The sequence below is a fragment of the Bufo bufo genome, chromosome 5, assembly GCF_905171765.1.
Source record: "Bufo bufo chromosome 5, aBufBuf1.1, whole genome shotgun sequence".
Lineage (NCBI taxonomy): Eukaryota > Metazoa > Chordata > Amphibia > Anura > Bufonidae > Bufo > Bufo bufo.
In genome coordinates, this window is record NC_053393.1 from 90,161,444 (window position 1) to 90,171,860 (window position 10,417).

At 46.9% G+C, this 10,417-nt stretch overlaps 1 protein-coding gene across 1 annotated transcript in view; it reads right to left on the reverse strand.

Moving 5' to 3' along the window:
• The window catches only part of IMPA1 (inositol monophosphatase 1), a 35,132-nt gene extending 27,487 nt beyond the window's left edge, over positions 1-7,645 (reverse strand). The window contains exon 1 of the mRNA XM_040432057.1: positions 7,505-7,645. The gene's annotated coding sequence lies outside the window, so the exon portion shown is untranslated. The remainder of the gene's footprint in view (positions 1-7,504) is intronic.
• Positions 7,646-10,417: the final 2,772 nt, after the last annotated feature.

The window sequence follows — 10,417 nt, forward strand, 5'->3', positions numbered from 1 at the left end:
GATGTTTTTATCCATGTGACAGGGATATGCAGCGGAAGCCGTGCCTGTATGAGAAGCGGTGGCGGTGGGGTGGGGCGGCCAATAGCAGGCCACGAAAGGATCGAGCCTCCCTAGCGTCACCCGCGATGCTAGGAAGGCTTGTTTCCGTTGCGTTCTGCAATTGGCTGCCTCCCAACACCGGATGTTTTCATCCATGTGACAGGGATATGCAGCGGAAGCCGTGCCTGTATGAGAAGCGACGCGGGTGCCGAGGAGCGAGGTAAGTACCATCTGTGTGAGGGGCTCGGGCATATGGGGTGGCATTAAAGAACTTGGATAACCCCTTTAAGGGTACTTTCACACTAGCGTTTTTCTTTTCAGGCATAGAGTTCTGTCCTAGGGGCTAAATACCGGAAAAGAACTGATCAGTTTTAACCCCATGCATTCTGAATGGAGAGCAATCCGTTCAGGATGCATCAGGATGTCTTCAGTTCAGTCTTTTTGACTGTTCAAGACGGAGATAATACTGTATCGCAGCATGCTACGGTTTTATCTCCGGCCAAAAAAACTGAAGACTTGCCTAAATGCCGGATCCGGCATTTTTTTCCATAGGAATGTATTAGTGCCGGATCCGGCATTTATAATACCGCAAAGCCAAATCAGTCCTTCTGGAAAGACAGATCCGGCATTTCAATGCATTTGTAAGACAGATCAGGATCCTGATCAGTCTTACAAATGCCATTAGTTGGCATACTTCTTGACAGATCCGGCAGGCAGTTCCGGCGACGGAACTGGTTGCCGAATCACTCTGCCGTAAGTGCGAAAGTAGCCTAAAGCGTAACTAACCTGTCAACAAACTTTGCATTATTCGACAGTACAGGAATTACACTATTTCTGGCCATTATATCAGTTGTATTGGGAATTTTAGTAGTTTTCCGTATGCAGGTTTTGTCTTTAGTCTGCAGTTCTCCTAGAGCTTGTGGGTTGAAGCTAGTTCCTATCCAGTGGACACAGGAAGTAGAGGAGAATCTGCTTCCTAACCTTCTCTTACTCACTTAGAAGCATCCCCAGGATCACGGAGGACATTGCAGAGAAGGACTGAGCTGAATGGTTGTGAAGACTGTAGGGCACTTGGGCCGAGACAGACACTGTCTATTCAGCTGAGCAGTCTCTCTGGCTGTGTACGTCTCACTGATTTACTGCGCACTCCTCCCCTTCCACAGACTTGTATGGGATGATGTAATCTAATCTTTTAGCGAGCAGCTGCTGTCCAAGATGGATTTTTCATTAATTTCAAAGATAAAGTAATTTTAGAAAAAAGGGTTAAGGGGGGAGAAATGCTCATAACTCTACAACACGGCATTATTCTCTGATAACACCTATTACAAAGCTTCTTATAGTCGCTTGTACTATTGGTTTATTCAGAGAGGTGTGAAAAGTTAGTGGCACCTGAGGGGTTAATTGACGGGATCGCCGTTCCCGGTCATTGAGGCCGGGTGTCGCCGTACATTTGTATCTAGGGGTTAATTATATTCATTGGTAGTAGAGTGGCCACAGAGTCCCCGACCCTGGAGTATTTTCATTGGTGGCAGTGGCAACCTCCGATCGCAGCCCCAGCAGTGAAATTGCAGGGCTCCGATTGGTTATCATTGCAGCCAGGACGCTATGGAAGCCATCCATGGCTGCCATGGTAAGCTCCCTGCTGCTGTGTGCACAAAGCCCAGGGCAGCAGGGAGAGTATGAAGTCCTATTTACCCTAATAGAGCTCCATTAGGGTGAATAAGACAAGGGTTCTAGCCCCTAAGGCAGGGCTCCAGACAAAAAAATAAAAAATATCAAGGAGCCATTGGCTCCTAACCTGAAAAATTTAGTCGCCAAATTTAAAAAAACAAAAAAAACACTACATCTTACCTAGGGGTGGTCACGATACCAAAATCTTGACTATTTCGATACCATAAAAAAGTATTGCGATACTCGATACCATACGAAAAAAATAAAAACACCAAAAAAGCCACGTGCATTCCACATTTTATGGAACGTCTGGACCATAATAGAACAGTCCGATCCTATTTTTTGTCGGGACAAGGTGACTAAAAAATGGCAAATTGAAAGTTTTTTGTTTTTTTTTATGTTACGGCGTTCACTGCATAGGAGATATTTTTAAATATGTTAATAGTTCGCACTTTTTTGGGTGTGGCGATATGTAATATTTATTTGTTTATATAGTTTATATGTAAAATTGGGAAAGGGGGTCATTTATACTCAATATTTTGGTGTGTGTGTTTTTTTTTTTTTTACTTTTTATTTAATAACTAACTAACTATTTCCCTCCTTAGGGGCTAGAACCTGGGATCTTTCATCACTTGTCCTATTCACCCTGATAGGTGAATAGGACCTCACACTGTCCCTGCTGCTCTGTGCTTTGTGCATACAGCAGCAGGGAGCCGACTATGGCAGCCAGGGCTTCAGTAGCGTCCTGGCTGCCATGGTAACCGATCGGAGCCCCAGGCTTACAATGCTGGGGCTCTGATCAGAACTGCCACCAATGAGGAGGAGGGGAGGGGGGGACCCTGTGGCCACTGCCACCAATGATCATAATAGTTATAATACTGGGGTTAAGGGGGGGTTGGGGGCGCACTGCGCCACCAATGATTATACTTTATAATACTGGGGAAAGGACAAGAAAATGGAGCTCATAGTACCAAAACTAAAAATATGTTTTATTGAAACATGATTAAAAAAATATACATGAATAAAGAAACAAGTAAATATAATGCCATTAAAAAAAGTGAGTAGGAGCAGAGAAAAAGCGCCACCCTGGGATAGCACATAGGTCAGTTATGAAACATTAATGTATGGATCACAGGAAAATGCTAGGTACAGTGACCAACCTATGACCCGGCAACATAGTAGAAACCTGAATATACAGGCGAGTCAATGGTCCACAAACAGACCCGCACGGCAGTAGGACAAGTGCAATGAGAAAAAGGACAACAAGCCACAATGAAGACCAGGTGTGATGAAACACCAAAGTCAAAGTGCCGCGCAGGTGAGGGAAGAGCAGAGACTCACCTAAAAAAGACTGTGTGCTGAGTTACCCAGGATGGCGCTACCCCAACGCGCGTTTCGGCGAGCCTTCGTCTGGGGGTAACGCCATCACTGTGAATCGAGTATTTAAAGCCTCTCTCAGCCAATAAGAAGAATTATCATCATCTTCTTATTGGCTTTGTTAACCCTTTAGGCGTTCCACAAGAATTAAAGGAAAATGGAGATCAAATTTTTAAATTTCACTTTTTGAGTTTGTGTTCTGAGAGCTATAGTTTTTTTATTTTTTGAGAGATTTTCTTATGTAGGGGCTCATTTTTTGCGGGATGAGGTGACGGTTTTATTGGTACCATTTTGTGGGACATACGCGTTTTTGATCACTTGGTGTTGCACTTTTTGTGATGTAAGGTGACAAAAATTGCTCGTTGTGACAGTTTTTTTTTTTTTTTTTTACGGTGTTCATCTGAGGGGTTAGGTCATGTGATATTTTTATAGAGCTGGTTTTTACGGACGCAGCAATACCAAATATGTCCATTTTATTTTTTCTATTTTTAACTTTTTTTTTTATTATTATTCCTTACTTGGGGAATTTTTTTTTTTACATGTGAAACCTTTTTTTTATTTTATTTTTTCAACACTTTTTTTTTTTATTTTACACTTTTCGTCCCCCATAAGGTCATACAAGACCTCTGGGGGACATTTACTTCACTTTTTCTTTTTTCACTGTTGATTTCTCCTGTAACTGGGGAGAATACAACGCTGTACAGCCTCAGAGCAGGGCTGATCGAGGTCTCTGAAAGACCTCACACAGCCCCTGCACTCTCCGGTCCCGGCGGTCACATGACCGCATAGCGCTTCCTGCTCTTCTGCATACACAGCGGTCGGTGAGCGCTGTGTATGCAGCGATCCAGAAGGCAGGGACGCCTGGGCACTGTCCCTGCCTTCTCTCTGGGTTGCCCTGCTGTCACTGACAGCGGGCAACCCGATCAGCAGCTGCACGATTAGCGTGCAGCTGCAGTTTCTGAACGGACGTTCTGGAACGTCCATTCAGAAATAGAGAACCACCTCCCGGACGTTTATATCCTATGGGCGGACGGGAGGTGGTTAACAAGCCTTGTCCTACTGCCGTGCGAGTCTGTTTGTGGACCATTGACTCGCCTGTATATTCAGGTTTCTACTATGTTGCCGGGTCATAGGTTGGTCACTGTACCTAGCATTTTCCTGTGATCCATACATTAATGTTTCATAACTGACCTATGTGCTATCCCAGGGTGGCGCTTTTTCTCTGCTCCGACTCACTTTTTTAATGGCATTATTTCTTTATTCATGTATATTTTTTAATCATGTTCCAATAAAACATTTTTAGTTTTGGTACTATGAGCTCCATTTTCTTGTCCTTTCTCTATTATACTCGGGAGCTTGCACCGAGTTACAAATCACGGGTGTCCTTTGTGGTCATATTGGGTGGGCACTGTGCTTCACCACCCCCCCCCTTTGGACAGCCTGGGTCTTTTTTCTTTTTAATACGGGGGTGGGGGGGGGGGGGGGGGGGGCGGTGCACTGTACCACCAATAAATATGCTTGATGCCTGAATACAAACGCAGGCTGAGGGTGTCGGGCCATATCCCATACCGGGCACCCAGCCTCTGACTGCGTGCTGCGATCCGCCGCTATTAACCCCTCAGGTGCGGCACCGGAGGGGTTAATAGCGGTGGATCGCAGCGCCAGTCATAGAGGCTGGGTGCCCGGTATGGGATATGGCCCGACACCCTCAGCCTGCGTTTGTATTCAGGCATCAAGTATATTTATTGGTGGTACAGTGCACCGCACCCCCCCCCCCCCCCCCCCAAGCCCCCCGCCCCCTCCTCCTCCTCCTCCTCGCTTCTATCAGCCCATTTGTGGCAGCAGCAGCACAGGGGGGAGGGAGACACTGCTTCCTTCTCCCCTGTGCTGTTGAGAAGAACATGGGACGTGCAGCGCGTCCCATGTCAGTTCAACTCCTGTGTGACAGGCAGAGCAGCGGAGGGTCTAGGCGCAAATGGCGACAAGACTACCAAGTCTTGTCGCCATTTTGCAATTCTAAGTCGCATTGGCGACCATTTTAGTCACCATCTGGAGCCCTGCCCTAAGGGGGCTAATAGTTATAAAATAAAAAGTAAAAAAAAACACCAAAATATTAAAAGTTTAAAATCACCCCCTTTCCCAATTTTAGATATAAAATATATATAAAAAATAAACATATTAGGTATCGCCACGTCTGAAAAAGTCTGAACTATTAAAATATTAATAAATATCTCCTATGCAGTGAACGACGTAACAGAAAAAAAAATAAAACATGCGATTCGCCATTTTTTAGTCACCTTGTCCCCCGAAAAAAATAGGATAGGACTGTTCTATTATGGGCTGGACGTCCATAAAAAGCAGAAAGCACATGGCTTTGTTGGCGTTTTATTTTTCTGTCGCGGGGTACCAATTATCACGATACTTTATGGTATGGAAATTTTGGTATGGTGACAACCCCACCCACTGCTGGGCTCCGGCTCATTCACTCCCCAGCAGATCTCTCGACTTCCAGTGTCAACATCCGCTTATGTGTGGAGTCCTCGCTATACGCTGCCATTGGACGTCCAAAAACAGCCAAGCCCGGCTAATTTCAGAAGTCCCATGGAGGGTGGCTGCGCATGTACGACTTTTCACTTCGGGTGCCCCGTTCTTCAGAGGAGTAGGTCTCAGAGGTGGGACCCGCACCGATCAGGCATTTATAGCCTACCTTATTGATGTGCCATAAACGTCCCAGATGTTTAAAGGGTTTGTACCATGAAAAATATTCTACATTTTTCAAACCAGCGCCTGGATCTGGATACTTTTGTAATTGCATGTGATTAAAAACGTTGTATAGCCCCTGAGGTATTCGATTATAGCGCCACCCGCTGTTTTCACTTTTCCTTACTTCTATGTCCATCTTGGCAACATAGCTAAAGTGGTCACACATGCTCAGTTCCATTCTTCAACTGTCAGATGAATCTACATTTAGTGGCTGTGACCGTTACAGGGAGAGAGCTGCAGTAGAAAGGACACAGCCCCTGAGCTGCCATCTTGAAATAAATCTAGCAGATCATTTGGAGCAATGAATGGGGAGATCTCTGGATCCACGTGAGGTGCAGGGCTGGCTGTAGCTCTGTTAGAGATCATCACCTACTATATGATGCCTGATTTTCATGTTTTACACCAGGGATGCTCAACCTGCGGCCCTCCAGCTGTTGCAAAACTACAACTACTAGCATGCCCTAATAGCAGTAGGCTGTCCAGGCATGCTGGGAGTTGTAGTTTTGCAACAGCTGGAGGGCCGCAGGTTGAGCGTCACTGTTTTACACTAACCTCCTTTAAAAGGGTTGTGTCACTTCAGTAAATGGCATTTATTATGTACAGGAAGTTAATACAAGCCACATTACTAATGTATTGTTATTATCCATATGTCTTTCTTTGGTGGCTCAATTCATTTTTCCATCACATTATACATTGCTCGTTTCCATGGTTACGACCACCCTGCAATCCAGCGGTGGTCATGCTTGAACACTATAGGGAAAAGCACCAGCCTATGTGCAGTACCACTGTCCCAGCTAACAGAGAGGCCGGCGCTTTTTCCTGTAGTGTTCAAGCATGACCACCGCTGATAAGTTGCAGGGTGGTCGTGACCATGGAAACGAGCAGTGTATAATGTGATGGAAAAATGACTCCAGCCAGCAAAGGAGACAATATGGACAATCACAATACATTAGTAAGTGCCTTGTATTAACTTTCTCTACATGATGAATGGCATTTACTGAAGTGAGACAACCCCTTTAAATGTACCACCTATCTACAGCATAGGCGATAACAAACAGCTAGGAGGGTACCGGTTTCCCGCCCTGATGGAGCGGCAGGCCGAGCATGCTGTGCCACCATATGTCCTCTCTACCCAGCGGCCCGCTGTAACCCAGCTACATGCAGGGGGTAGAACCACCCCGCCAGTGAAGGCCAACAGCAAGAACCAGTCTGCAGGCCCAGGTTTCTTGCCACCGAGGACGTCACAAAAAAAAAAACAATAGCAAGAAAACAATGACCAGGCCGCAAGACAACGTAAAGTAGCGCCATCTCGTCAGCGCCCTGGGTGTGCACTGAATGGGCGACTAAAGTGCAAAGTGACAACCTTGACCTAATGCAGCATAAAACTGGGTAAAGGATGAGCAAATGTCAGGATGGCATCAGTAGGGATGTGGGCGCCCAGACCCCCAGAGATCCCTTCAGTCCAGGGGCCCCAGATAGCAGCCTCTTCATTCTAGAGAGATGTGGGAGTGTCAGCCTCAGGACCCTGCTCACAGTCTTCCCAGTCTCGCACTGAGACGTCAATGTGCCCCCAGAAGACTTATGACGCCGCTCTCCGAGCACTGTGACGTCAGACAACCTCAGTAGCTGGATCACAAGAGGAGGCTTCACTCACCGTTTAATTAAAGTGGCCGCAATCAGCTGGATCTCCGCGCAGCCGCAGTCAGGTATCGGGAAGCACAAAGCGCTCCAGAGACGCAGTTTGCTTCCGGTTATAGCACGCATGCGCTAGGCATCACACGCGCAGCAGTAACCCAGTCCGCTTACAGATATAGTACGCATGCGCCAGTAGGTGGGTACGCATGCGCCTGTAGCGTCATCGTCATGCCTTGTCACGTGCCGCATAGGTAACCGTTCCCCTGGTGCGCAAAGATGTTCGGTCGATCTCAACGAAATCGGCGGGTCGGGCTCGTGTTTACTTAATGTCTACGTAGAGGCGTGTGAGTGTACAAGGTTATGCTCATAAGGAACCTGGCCGCCTAACATGGCTATTCTCATTTGCGGTAGCTGTGTGTGGGTACTTTCACAACTAGTGTTTTTCTTTTCCGGTGTTCCGTTAGATTTCCCTACCCTCGTCACTTCCGGCCGCACTGGACATGATGGGAAGTGAGGAGGTGTGCCGTGCCGCGCAGGCGCACAACGACTGGGTAGGGAAATTTCACAGCAGAGTAAGGCCTCTTTCACACAGGCGTTGCGGGAACACCTGCGATTTTTCCGCGCGAGTGCAAAACATTGTAATGCGTTTTGCACTCGCGTGAGAAAAATCGTGCATGTTTGGTACCCAAACCCGAACTTCTTCACAGAAGTTCGGGTTTGGGATCGGTGTTCTGTAGATTTGTATTATTTTCCCTTATAACATAGTTATAAGGGAAAATAATAGCATTCTGAATACAGAATGCATAGTAAAACATCACTGGAGGGGTTAAAAAATAAATAAAAAATAATTTAACTCACCTTAGTCCACTTGATCGCGGCCCGGCATCTCCTTCTGTCCCCTTTACTGAATAGGACCTGTGGTGAGCATTAATTATAGGTCAAGGACCTTTGATGATGTCACTCCGGTCATCACATGGTACTTCACATGATCTTTTACCATGGTGATTCACCATGGTAAAAGATCATGTGACGTACCATGTGATGACCGGAGTGACGTCATCAATGGTCCTTGACCTATAATTAATGCTCACCACAGGTCCTATTCAGTAAAGGGGACAGAAGGAGATGCCGGGCCGCGATCAAGTGGATTGAGGTGAGTTAAATTTTTTATTTTTTTTTAACCCCTCCAGCGCTGTTTTACTATGCATTCTGTATGCAGAATGCTATTATTTTCCCTTATAACCATGTTATAAGGGAAAATAATAATGATCGGGTCTCCATCCCGATCGTCTCCTAGCAACCATGCGTGAAAATCGCACCGAATCCGCACTTGCTGGCGGATGCGTGCGATTTTCACGCAACCCCATTCATTTCTATGGGGCTTGCGTTACGTGAAAAACGCATAAAGAGGAGCATGCTGCGATTTTCACGCAACGCACAAGTGATGCGTGAAAATCACCGCTCATGTGAACAGCCCCATAGAAATGAATGGGTCAGGATTCCGTGCGGATGCAATGCGTTCACCTCCCGCAACGCATCCGTGCGGAAAACTCGCTCGTGTGAAAGGGGCCTAACTTTCACACTTAGAATTTTTTCTGAACTATAATGCAGACGGATCCGTTCTGAACGGATACCAACATTTGCATTATAGGAGCGGATCAGTCTGTGCAGACACCAGACGGATCCGCTCTGAACGCAAGTGTGAAAGTAGCCTTACTCTGCTGTGAAATTTCCCTACCCCGTCGTTGTGCGCCTGCGCGGCACGGCACACCTCCTCCCGTCATGTCCGGTGCGGCCGGAAGTGACCAGGGTAGGGAAATCTAACAGAATACCGGCATAGAGTTCCGTCCTAGGGGCTCTATACCGGAAAATAACTGATCAGTTATATCCCCATGCATTCTGAATGGAGAGCAATCCGTTCAGGATGCATCAGGATGTCTTCATTTCAGTCTTTTTGAATGATCAGGATGGAGATAATACCGCAGCATGCTACTGTTTTATCTCCGTCCAAAATTCCGGAACACTTCCCTGAATTCCCATAGATATGCCCCGAGTGTTCCGGCATTGCGGTCTGCGCATGTTCAGACCGCAAAAAATGTGAAAAAAATAAATGCCGGATCAGTTTTTCCGGATGACAAAGGAGAGACGGATCCGGCATTTCAATACATTTGTAAGACAGATCAGGATCCTGATCCGTCTGACAAATGTCATCAGTTGGCATACGTTTTGACGGATCCGGCAGGCAGTTTCGGCGACGGAACTGCCTGCCGGATTCCTCTGCCGCAAGTGTGATAGCCTTACGCGGTTTTGTGTCTGTAAAAACGCTCAGGACAGGCTTTCCGCAGGCCAAGAAATGATTCCAGCTTTGAAAGGCGGAGCTGCAAGTTGGGATGGAGCGAGGTGTCCGGAGGTGAATGAAAAGGGGTATTCCGGGCAGAAGCAATTCTCGCCCGTGCGCCTTTGGGTGGGCTCCCAGGGGTCGCTCCCTCACCCAGCTAGCAGTTATCATCTGTCCAGTGGGTGGCGATAACTGCTTCTGGCCGGGATGCCCCTTTGAAGGAAGAAGGTGAGATGGGTGCAAACGATTGATTGCAAGCTGCTTTTTCAGCAGTCTTCTCTTTGCTAGGGCGTATTGCCCGCAAGGATGTTGTGCTGGTGTGGCGCTGTAAATGAGCCTGCAGGTTAGCGGTGATTGCCTCCAGCCCTGCGGGAGGCATGGGTACTATGGAAGTGAATCCTAGTCTCAAAAGTAAGAAGCAAGAATGGTGGTGGGCAGGAGGCTAACAAGCATACTGGGGTTTTGCAAGGGTTAAAGAGCAGGAGAGAGAAAGCCAATGCAATGAAGCAAGTGAGCGGTTGAAAAAGTGAATTTAAACTAGGCATAGAGGAGAGTGACCCCTGCTGGTTGACGTGAGGAAAAGCAAAAGTAAAA